This window comes from Egretta garzetta, unplaced genomic scaffold (assembly GCF_000687185.1).
Source record: "Egretta garzetta isolate BGI_Z169 unplaced genomic scaffold, ASM68718v1 scaffold191, whole genome shotgun sequence".
Lineage (NCBI taxonomy): Eukaryota > Metazoa > Chordata > Aves > Pelecaniformes > Ardeidae > Egretta > Egretta garzetta.
In genome coordinates this window covers 901,788-914,036 of record NW_009258676.1, presented here as the reverse complement: position 1 = coordinate 914,036, position 12,249 = coordinate 901,788, and positions in this window count along the sequence as shown.

Below are 12,249 nucleotides of genomic sequence, written 5' to 3'. Positions count from 1 at the left end.
CCCGCCCCAGCCATTTTCAGACCGCACAGTGAAAGGTTATTAATTATATCCAATGACATAGCTGTCAATCAAATCTAGACTGTGGGGTTTTTTTTTCTTTAATTAAAGTTAGCTAGAGAGCTCATTTTAAAGCAACATGCAGGACGGCTGAAATTTAATACACCCTTCAGAAAAATATAATAATAGACTTTGGTTTCAGTTTTGAACTGATAGAGGCTCGAAGCAAACCAGACCTCATCCATCTTCCCTATATTAGCAAAACAACACAAACATTTTTCATGCCAAGGAGCTGACACTGCTCTCCCCCGAGCTCCCCCCTCCTCGGGGCTGAGGAACCCAAGCGAGGGCTCCCTGCTCGCAGGGGCCTTTGGGGGTTCTCCCTTCCGTGCGGTCACACGTGGGACAAGGGGCCAAGTTTGACAAGGCTGTATGGGACCTATTCTGACCCAAAAGGAGGAGAACACCGGCAGCAAGACCCCCACCCCTGCCCGTGCCTCCTGCAAGGACCCTGTGCAGGGTGTTCATCCCACACCGCCTCCTCCAACGTGAAGCCTCCCCTCTCCTTTGAGGTAAAACTAAAATGTAAGGACCTTGTTTAATTTTATGAATTAATCTTTCTACATCATCATCTACTTTTCCCCATTGATTGGTAACAAAGGAACGTAAAAGCAATTCACAAGGGTAATAATTTCCAGCTAGCTGCTGTTCTTTAACAGACAAAACATGGGCCGTACAACTGATTTATAAGAAATAATCCTCTCTAATAAACCCCAGTCAAGTATTTGTACATGCCAACGTGCATCTGCACCGGATCTTCCCTCCAGGAATATGGAATCCCCCAGTGCTGGGGCCAGAACAGGTTTCATCACCTTCAGATAAAATGATCAATCCGTCCTTCTTTGGCATGATTAACTGGTCGTGAGCAACCAAAGCAATACATTAGAGCCTGTGACATCAGGCTGTGATTTTAGTATTGGGAAAAAAAAAAAAAATGCAAGCAAACAAACCCCCCTCCCCTTACAGCAACAGCCTAGCAAAATGGTTCATCTGTCCCCGACCAAGCAAACAAACCCCCCTCCCCTTACAGCAACAACCTAGCAAAATGGTTCATCTGTCCCCGATGAGCTTTGTATGTTCTTCTTTCTCTGGGAATGATCACCCAACTGGTGGGGGTGGCCAGCGTCGGGGAAGTTCAGCTCTCAGACGGAATCCTCATTAGTTTCTCCCAGGTTGGGTCTCTGCAATTCTTCCCGGTTCCGCCCTTGACTGTTTGGGCTTTCTGCCTCCTGAATCAATGAAACCATGAAAACGCACGCAGAGCTGTAAGCACGGGAATAATCCACCAGGGCCGTTGGGATGCTGAAATGCTGGCGGGTACCTACATGCTTGCATTGTTTCTCTGGGTATGGCCCTGTGGTTTCACATTAATAAGATGATCTGATTTCAGTTGTGCTAATCCTTATAGATCAGTTGATAGGCTTAAATGTTTGCTTGCATTAGGCAGGCAGAAGGAAACGCAGGTCTTTTGCATAGTTACAATTGCCAAGGAAACCACTGCTGGTATCCACGGTTGGCATTTCGGTTTTTCCTTTGTGTGGCTGGTGGAAAAGCGTCTGATTATGGAGCAGGAATGCTTCCAGCCTTACTGTATTGCTAGTCAATGTCTTCATAATTTTCTATCGATTTATCCAAGAACTTCTGCCAGCCTTCTGAAGTTCATCAGAGCCACTGGTTTTCATTTCTAAAAATGCACGCAGCTAAATTTAAAAACATGACACTTGATGGAAAACCATGAATTAAAGAATTGTCCGTGTTGAGAATGTTTTCCAGGCATCTCAGATCTTTTCTAAAACAACCCTTTAACAAAATGATTTATTTTAATCTTTCTTTTAAAGTAGGTCACTCTAAAGCATTTCTAGTGCTTTGAACATTTTACCAAATCAAAGTATTCTAGTAAGTTCTAATTGGACTCTGTTGAAAAATAAGAATTATTTCTGGAAAAACAGTTTGCTGAAACTGAGCAGCACGCTTCAATGACTTGTGCTACCAAACTACAAACAGTTTTCCAATTGTCCAGGACTGCTTGACAGTTTTATTGGAATCTGTTGTTTCTATTCATGCTTAATTTTCAAAAATATATTTTTCACTGAAATTTTCAGACTTGAAGTCTTAGGAGAACTGATGGAATAATAACGCAACCACTCTTTAAAGCAAAGAAACTGGGACCGTACGTTTGACTGATGGTCTTTACCACCAAAGTGAGTTTTCTGGCCATGATGGGCACCCTTTTGGGGGCAAACCAGCCTGAATGTGACCATTATGATCATTTCAAAATGTTCTATATGCACGGTTTAATAGTAGGTAGGGTGGAGGTGGGCTGCTGACCTGGCAAAGCAACCTGCCGCTAGAAAAAACCCAGCCTATGGCTTTTTGCTTTCTCCATGAGCATGGCCTTTCTCATCTGTATTTACAAGCCTGGGTATAAAAACTTCCCAGGTTGTCATATGCTTGTGCTGTTAATTACCTCGTTTTCTGCTAGGGCATAGAGAAGTCCTCCTTAGGTTTTAGGATATCAGTGGGGTTACACTTTTCTCCTCTGTTGGCCGAGGAATAGGACCCAGGCTTCAATCTGAAGCTAATTAAAGCCTTGGGGTGTGTTTTTGCTGATCCCAGCAGCCTGTGGTCTGCGCCCCTGATTTGGCAAACTTTTCACATGTGGGGCTTGCACTGGAGCTGGGAGGCATGAGGAGGTCCTTGTCCCACGTGAGATTGCAAGTGGGAGATGATGATGATGATGATGATGACGGGGGACACCAAAAGATCAGGAAAGGACTTGCTCTTCCGTTATGCCATACCCGCTGCAGTGCAGGAAAGAGAGAAGAGACTGGAAAAGAGGAGTCAAGGAATGCAGTATCTGGTACCCAGCCAACCCTTGGAGCAATCTCCCCAGGGGAGGGAGTGACTCCACCACATTGGGCACTTCCAAGCCTCAGCTGGGCAGGGTGCTGGGCCATCTTGTCTAGGCTGGGCTCTGGCCCAGAAAGGTTGGACCAGATGATCCTTGAGGTCCCTTCCAACCTGGGATTCTATGATTCTATGATATACTGTTCATTGCAGCGTCTTTTCCAAAGTTGCTTGTGCTGCACCTTTCCTCGCTCAGACCTCCTGCCCCATCCTCCTCCGCTGAGCCTCCTGCTCGACTGCCCCCCTCTCACCGAGGATGAGTGGTGCCATGGCTCAAGTTAGGGCCTGAAATCTCTACTTTGGAGGGGAAGAGAAAGCTGCCTGCAAGGGGTTTTGCTTTTGCTCTAGCAGGAAATCCTGGTCTTGTCCAGCATGCGACCGTTTTTGAGAGCTGGTCTAAATTAGGTGCCATCGTTTCTTTGGTGTTTTGCAGGATGCTCATGACATTTTATGTGAAGACTGAATTGGTGTCCAGCATTTCCAAAAGAGACCTTGGAGACAGCGATGTGGCTGGGAGAGGGGAGGAGGAGGAGGAAGAGGAGAAGGAAGGCATGGGTGGCCCCTGCGCCGTCCCACAGCCTGGGGAGGTGAACCACAGCTGGGTCCAAGACTTCAGGAGAAGAGGGGGACGTTCACCTTTTATGGGAAATTATAACTGGTGAGCAGGTACAGTGAGGAGACTGGGTGACCTAAAGTTAAACTAAAGCTAACCTGAGCTTAAAGTTAACCCCTGGTGCAGGCAATCCCTCTCTGCCCTGAATAACCGGGTTTGTTTTTTCGAACTTGGAAGCCTCCTGGGGATTTCAGGTGCGTTTCGCTTAAGAGGTTCCAAAATTAAGCCCTAATCAAAGAGGCAGTTTCCCTCCCTGTGCTCATTTAGGGCCCAGCTAGTCCCTTCTTAGATGAAGCTGAGCCTGAGCACAGGGACCATACTGGCAGATACAACTTTGATTTCAACGTGCTTTTTTTCCAAAATAACTCCTTTTTCACTCCTGTGTCCGTACACGAGCTATTGAGTTGCAGTTTGAATCAGCTTCTGATTTGTGATTTTTAATTCAGCTTATAACAGGCTATCTGTGGGGCTTTGTGTCCGAGAGTATTGTTCAGTGTAATTATTACAGGGAAGTTTTCAGAAAGCTGTGCTAGCAGCCAAGATAGCATCTCCATCCTCCTTTCCCTGCTAATCAGTTTATGTCAGCTTTTCTTATGCATGGCTTTCTGACCATACTCAATTTTTCTGAAACAAACACTTCATTTACGGTTATCAGACAGCAACAGGCCTGAGAAATTGCATTACCTCCAGCAAAAAGCCTCAGACGGCACAGATTGGCCACCCCTCTCCCCCGGAGAACTGGACAATAGCGGATTTTTGTTATTGCTCATTTTTATGCTGTCGTGAGATCTTCTGTTTTTTTCTCTTCTATATCCTGGACATTTTCTAATCCTTTTCTGAAGACCATGCAGTAGTAGGTTATTTTTCAGTTTAAATTGAGATGTGTCTGAAGCCTCCAAGCCTGCCCCAAACCTCCTTGTTTTCCTCTATTTTCTCTTTGAACTCAGCTCACATAGTAGCCACAGAAAACCGATTTCCATGTTCAGAAACTGGAGAAAAATACCTGGCAGGTCCTCGCCTGGCACTGGCTCCTATCAACACTCAGGCTCCATTTCCCAAGAACGGTGCCTCTCTTATTCCAAAGCTAAAAAGAGGTGAACGTGAACGTGATTTAAAAAGGGACCGAGAGAAGCCCCCACCAAGGAGGAGTGTACTTTTCCCTCCTGTGAGGATAAAATGTGTGGATGACAGCAAGCGGAAAATATATTCCCAGCAACCATCCTTGGCACTGGATGGAGAAGTATGGTTTTGGAGTTGTATTTGTCCTTACCCCGGTTCTTACAGAGTGTTCATCTAGCGAGCAAGTTATTGCCGAAATGGAAATATTGGCATTTGTGCTCAAAGGCGGCGGGGAGCCTACTGGAATTTTCTGTGATGAGTTATCATTGGCCTGCACCAAGCTTTGAAAGTGCCACACCTTCACTGTCCTGTTGGGGAGCAGAGGTGGGATCCAGAGACGATAACATCGCCTTACAAAGATGTGCAGATGTGAACGTTTGGTGTCATGGATGCAATGTGCTCCTAGATCTTGACTTTCTCATAAGTGATTAAAAATCAACATGACAGAAGCTGCTTGGACATACAGGTCAGCTCTTAAGCTTTGCTATGGGTGTGGTCCACGGTGATTCCATCCTCTCCAAGCATGAAGGGGCAGAAACCCAACTGCAACGGCACTGAAGGAGCCCCGTTCCTTCAGTAAGACAAGGTCCATCCTACTGATACAACTGTGGGAAACCCTGAGACCCTTCGCAGCTGACAGAGAAGGTCATGAGCTTGTCAAAAATAGCCAATTTGCTTGCTCCTACCAAAACTGCTAGAGACTAACTAAATCATGATATATCGTGGGTGGGGACAGAATATATCTTTTTGCTCTCTAGGGTTTGCTCATAGTAGTAGCAGCTGCTTTAGTAACTGCCACATTCATGAGGAATGAAAGCCTTGCCTGAGATGGTTTCAAAAGCATCAAGGAGGTTAATGACAAATTTCCCTACCATGCCGCCATCTAAGTGCCTTAAGTTTCTTCTCCAGCGTTTGCCCAAATGCAAATAATCTGGGCTCGTTTAGCCTGGAGCTAAGGGGATCTCATCAACACATACAAATATCTCAAGGGTGGGGGTCACGAGGACGGAGCCAGACTCTTCCCAGCACCAGGACAAGGGGCCATGGGCACAAACTGAAGCACAAGAGGTTCCAGGTGAATGTGAGGAAGAACTTCTTGACTTTGAGGGTGCCCGAGCCCTGGCCCAGGCTGCCCAGGGGGGCTGTGGAGTCTCCTTCTCTGGAGATCTTCAACCCCCGCCTGGCTGCTGTCCTGTGCCCCCTGCTCTGAGTGAGCCTGCTTGGGCAGGGAGGTGGCACTGGGTGAGCTCCGGAGGGCCCTGCCAGCCCCAGCCATGCTGGGATTCTGGGATTCTGTGAAATATGTGCAGTGGAGTTTGCAGTAGGAAGGCACCAAAACCTCTGTGTGCTACCCAGATGCAACGTACCCTTTACAGACCAAACTAAAGGTCTCTGTCTCACAAACAAACAGTTTCCATCTGTTCCCTTGAATTAATGATTTCTAATTAGGCAAGATACATTTTTTTCCCTTTCATGCAAATTCAGCATCGACTCTGAAAATGCAAAATGAACCATAGGAAGCTATAGTTTTGTGAGCCTGGTGGAGATCTCAGGCAGTTGCAAAAGAAGATGTCTCCCCATTGCCAAATAGTCGGGGTACAAGACACCAGAGATGGAACCGAGAGGCCAGTTGCTCATTTTGTGATAGACCTCTGAGTTGTCTTACCTTTGTCAGGCGAGGTGGGGAGTCAGGGAATGATGGGCATTGTAAAGAATAAAGCACAGGAGTAATTTAAGAAAGGAAATTATGGGGGTGGTCAATTCACTCCTGATATTCTCAGTCCAGTAGCCCTGCGAGCAGAAAGAGTCGAGATGTGAATGAAGAAAAAGGACCATGGAGAAGGTATCTGCTTCCACTCTGCTGTAGCTTTTAAGCTAGACCAGCTCTGCCCAGGCTGGGGGGCTTTATGGCTGCAAGAAGCTACTGCAACCGTCTGTGTCTGTTCTGCTGAAACTGCTGGATTTAGCCCATTTAGCCCAGGGATAACGCCGTGTCCACACACACCTCCAGCAGCAACCCTCCAAGTCCATCTGCTATCATTAATAACAGTAATTTTATATATAATTTATATACGCGGCTGCAGCCTTGGAAGGGCTCCCATAAACATCCCCCTTCTGTAAAAACGGGGGTTCCAAACCAGCCGCAGCTTCACCAGGACCTTTGGTTGCAGAGGCTGCTGGATCTTTGGGGCCACTGGGGAGCGGTGCCCGTGGCTGCGGGTACGGCTGGGCGCCGGGGATGCGCCGGGGAGATGCGGTGGGGAAAGGCGATGTTATTTATTGCACGGGACCTGGGGAGGGGATGGGAGATGGCTTCCCACGAGCGAACCGACACGGCTGCTGCCTGGGAGGGGACGGGGGTGCAGACGGCGTTGCCACTGGTGCTTTATGCTTTCTTCCTCTCTTTCTAGCTTTTTCCTTCTTTTTTTTTTTTTTTAATTCACTCAGTTAATCCATCTCCTGACGTAAACTCTAAAAGGCGTTGCAAAATGAAGCATCCAACTGCTCTTTTGTTTAATTTAGGGGTGGTTAGGGGATACTTTCTGCTGCCATTTTCTATTTTTTTTAAGCAGCTGAAGATGTACAGGCCAGGGACTGCTGATCACGGGTCAGGCAGTAAAACCTAATCCCTTCCAAATTGCTCGTTATTACAGGTGACAAATAGTTTATAGGCACATTAGCTGTTCCTCTGGACTGTAACTGAGCGAGCCGGCTTTGCTGCTGGCTGGAATTGTTGCTTACGGCTGATGTGCAATACCAAAAATTGCTCATCATCACCCTCATCCGCGTACCACCGGGCTCCGTTTTTCCTTCTCAGCATGCACATGGAATTTTTTTACTTATCTAGGATAAATATTCATGCCAAATTGCTACTGAAATGTAGAGATTATCTACCGCCTATTAGATATCTGAAGTGCAGAAAATATAATAAGTAATGCAGCCATTGTCAGTGCAAGATCCCCGTAGGTTGTCTTGTTAGCCCCAAAATTGCTCTTTGGGTCAAGTGAAAGGAAGAAATACCTCAGGAATGCTAGGGAAGTAGTTCCTGAGCCCAAATAATTGAAATATCATTTACCAGAAACTAGTGCTAGGTTTAAATCACAGAATGGTTTGGGTTGGCAAAGCCCTTTAAGCTCCCCCAGCCCAACCGCTCCCCTACCCCTGCCATCCCACCCCCAAACCCTGGCCCTCAGCACCGCCTCTGCCCGGCTGTTAAATCCCCCCAGGGCTGGGGACTCGACCCCTTCCCTGGGCAGCCCCTTCCAGTGCCTGACAGCCCCAAGGGGAAGGAATTGTTCCCCATGGCCAACCTCACCCTGCCCTGGCACAACTTGAGGCCGGTGCCCCTCGTCCCATCGCCTGTTACCAGGGGCAAGAGGCTGACCCCCACTCACTACAGCCTCCTGTCGGGCAGTTGTAGAGGGCGATAAAATAGGCCCCTTTTCATTGCATCATTACACAGAACTCAGTAGAACTTCTCAGAGTTCTTAACCATTTCTGGTTAGAAAAGGAGGACATTACAGGCAACGGGATGGATGCAGAACCGCTGCGTGGCCTCCTCCGTGGCGCAGGCACATGTTTTCTGTAACACATTCTGTGAGTCAAGAACACCATTTGAGGGGAAAACCCCCAAATTTTTACCATAATACGCTTTCCAAGTATATTTTCTTACAGAGTGTCTTCCCCATTTGGAAAGTTTACATTTTTAGTGTCAAAGGCTCGGACACGTCATAGGCTTTTATTGTTCTATTACTTAATTTCACCTCATTTCACGCCACCGCTGGGGGCAGTGCGGAAGGACGGCTTGCCAGCCACGTCCCGCTCCAGCAAGGCCGGCCAACCATGCGGGGACACTGGGCAAGTGAAGATGCTGCTGGCGTGGGGAAAAGTCCCGGCCGCTTGCCACCCGGGCCATGGGCCACCATGGGCTGGGTGCGATGACCACGGTGCTGGCCGGGCTGGAGGAGAGGATTTGTAGGTGGGAAGCTGTTGCCAACGCGCTCAGCCATTTATCTCGGCCCTCCATGCGACAGCCTATTTTAAATACAGATTTAATGTAGCTAGCATTGGTATGGCTACGGAGGGAATACAGAATTTAATTTGCAGTGTCAGCTCGGGTGACAGGTTCATCTGTAACGTTATGAATTAGCTGCAGCAGCTTTACCTGTGAAAATGGTACGCACGCTGATTGCCTGCCTCCTCGAAATACTTAAGCCAACTCTTGTTCTCTAAATGAATGTGGGGTTTTTTTCTTATTATCTCACAAAGCTACAAAACTCAATTTGATTTAATTATACCTTTAACTGTCTGAATTGCATCTTGTCCTCCTGTCCCAGTAACAGCCCCTTCAGCAAGGACCGGCGTCTGGCTGCGCGCGGGGGCTTTGCCCGCTCCCCCGTTCTCTCACCACCTATCGCGGGTTGCTGAATTAGAAGGAAATGCCAGATGAAAAAGATATCATTGGGCAGTGGAAGCACAAAGACCTGACCAAAATGAATTCTCCTGATTAATCTGCCTTGGGATTTGGAGGAAAAAAGGCAAAACTCATGCTGGGAACATAAACAGTGGTTGAGCTGTTTTCGTAGCACCGTATCCACCTTCAAACAGCAATATATTCCCACCCTGCTCTGCTATCAGCTGGCACATTCCTTTTGTCGCTCACAGGAGGTGGTCAGGAGCCAATTTACGGTGTTTTGCTGTCCTTGTGGTCCAGCCCCAGGGGAAGGGGCTTTGGAGATTGACTGAGGGAGGTAACGCGCCGATATTTCTTCCTTCCAAAAAGCCCCTCAACCCCCCTAGCCAGCAGGAGCCAAAGCCGCTTGCCACTTCTCAGTAAGTCCCTGGAGTTGCTTGGAACTTCAACGGAAAGCTAAAAGGATATTTCACTTATTTCTTTTCCCTCCCCCTCGTTCCCTGGCTATACCCCGCTATTTGCACCTTCCCTGATCTTCACCCTGCAAGAAAAGGGTCCCCCCTCGCCCCGCACTGGCCCTGGTTGGTCCTCAGGGGACTTTCTGCTCGCCCTGGGTGATGGATGAAGCAGCCCCATGCCCTGCGGGTTTCCAGGGGAGGAATTTCCCAGGGGACTCAGTCTTAAGGGTCTCTACAACTCCCACCAGCCCTCGCCCCGGGGGGGGGGCAGAAGAAGCGGCTGACTGGGAGGCAGTGGGCAGCACTGGAGGGATGCTGGACCAACTGGGACGCTTAAACTGCTTTTTTCTTTGTTTCTGTTTAATTTTTGTTCACTGCTGTTGACAGGGGACGATTCCCGAATGACAGAGCACAGGACACGTGTCCCATTACTCCTTCCCATACCAACCCGGGTTGCATCAGGGCAGCTCCCCAGTGGCTCCAGCCTGTGCCCTGCGGCGCTGTTGCTTTTTTGGTTTCTAAATGTGTACATACCTGCTTTATTTTTTATTATTTATACCTGTCAAATAGCAAAAGGACTGATGAACGTATTTTTTCAACTGAGCAAATCAGGTCATTTCAGCTGATTTAAATTTCAGTAGATTGGTCAGTGTGGATCTATCCAACATAGGCAGAGGAAATCAGAAAGCGCCTCTCCAGCAATCCCAGAAGCCTGGTTAGGATAAGCAATATAAAGCTAAAAGCGAAGAGCCAAAATAAAGCTTTTCATGCCCTGCTAGCTATGGGTGCTCCATGCCGTGTTACCAGCAAAGCCAGCGCAAAAATGTGCAGATCCTTTAATTTGTGAGATGTTAATTAGTGCTGCAAACACCAAAGGGAGAGCAGAACTGGCAGTAATTTGCAAGTAGCCTTGCAGGGCCTCTGCACTTGGGAGCACCACTCGGGACTGCCGGGAGCATCGGCGAGATCGCTCCCTGGCTGACTGAACCACAAAGTGTTGGGGGTTTTTTAAGTTGTTTCTGCTGAAAATGTTGGTCCTTTTAATAACGGTACAAAACCATGGAGGAAAGTGAGCAGGAGCCCTTGAGCAGGGAGGTGTGTTTCTGCCAGGCAGCAGGCATGACCCCATGCCAACCCGGGGAGCAATGGGGTGCATGCACAGCCACCCCCGGCGCTGCCGCCCGCTCCTCCAGGAAGGGGGTGCAGGAAACATATCATTATTTGAGACAGGATATCTCTAGACTTTACCATATCTACCGTAATTTGTGTATTTACACTCACTGTTAAGACAAGTGGTTTCATCCAAGACCTTGACATATTGAATCCAGAGGGTACCGCAGCCCATGCTGCTTTGGTGGGATCCACGCTGGGGTGTTACTGCACCCCAAAGCTCTAGGGGTGGCTTCCCAGGCCGGGGGGGGGCAGAATGTGTGGCTTTGGAGCGTTGGTAGCAAAAAGCAGATGATGTTGCTGTGGGTCGGAGCTGCCGCTTCAGAGCTGAGAGGTGGCATCTTGCCTCTGATGCCCACCAAACCAGCTTCCATTTAGCAGAGCCTCTCCCAGGTGATACCTTTTAGTGGATGCAAAGAAAATTAGAGGCTAAAAGCAGGAGCCTCTCAGAGGGGCCAGAGGCACCATCAGCTATAAAAGGCAAAGCTCCCCAGCCCTCCTCAGCCTGCACATCCACCACCATTTTTCTCTCCATTTAAGGACTGCCGCTTTCAGCGCTCAGCACGGACGGTGACTCCTTCAGACCCTTTCACGTCCCCTCTGGCCCTGTGAGATGACGCATGGCAAGGACCCAGGGCTACGCCACAGACGCCCTGCTCTCCAAGAGGAATTTTGCCAGGACTGTTCCTCCTTGGAAGAGTGCCCGGTACGTAAGTGCGACTCTCCGTCACCTTTAGATCAGTCTATCGTTTCTCTTTCAACACCGAATATCACGCTTCTGTGAGCTGTTTTCTATGTGGCTTTAATACTTTTCCATTTTCCTGTGTTGGGGTTCTATTCTGAACAAATTCATCGTGCCACGGGGCTGGGGCTTTCACCATGTCCATGGGGGCAGCTGTACTCAGGTGGCTGAATTAGGGGTGACTCTTGAATTAACTCTGCCCCCAGTATATTGTTAGGGGTACTTGTGCTAGCCTCCCATCAAGCGGCTATAGCAATGCGGCGTGCCTGTTTCACAGCCTCCTTAAGTCATCATCCTGGACTAAAGTCTCTGTCCTACCAATCATTTCCCCAAAAATGTGTCAGAAGAGAGCAAAGTATGACTTAGAGGGTAAGCGTAACACCACTCTCTAATTGTGGTCCAAATTTTGTGTTGCATTTTAGGTTTTTTCATAAGCACTGGATGATGTTCTTACTTTCTACTCGGTAGTTTGTTTTTTTCTTTTGGATTTGGAGGGAACAAACCACACTTTTTCCTGAAATAATATAATCACACCACAGAGATCTTGTTAAACACTGCACATCTCTAAGATAACAAATACAGTAGCATGCCTGGTTTGCAGCCCCAATGCTAAGTTGCAGCTGAAGAATCAGGGTGTGGATCAATCTCGGCACTCAAATATTATCACAGAATCCCAGCATGGCAGGGGTTGGCAGGGCCCTCGGGAGCTCACCCAGTGCCACCCCCCTGCCCAAGCAGGCTCACCCAGAGCAGGGGGCACAGGACAGCG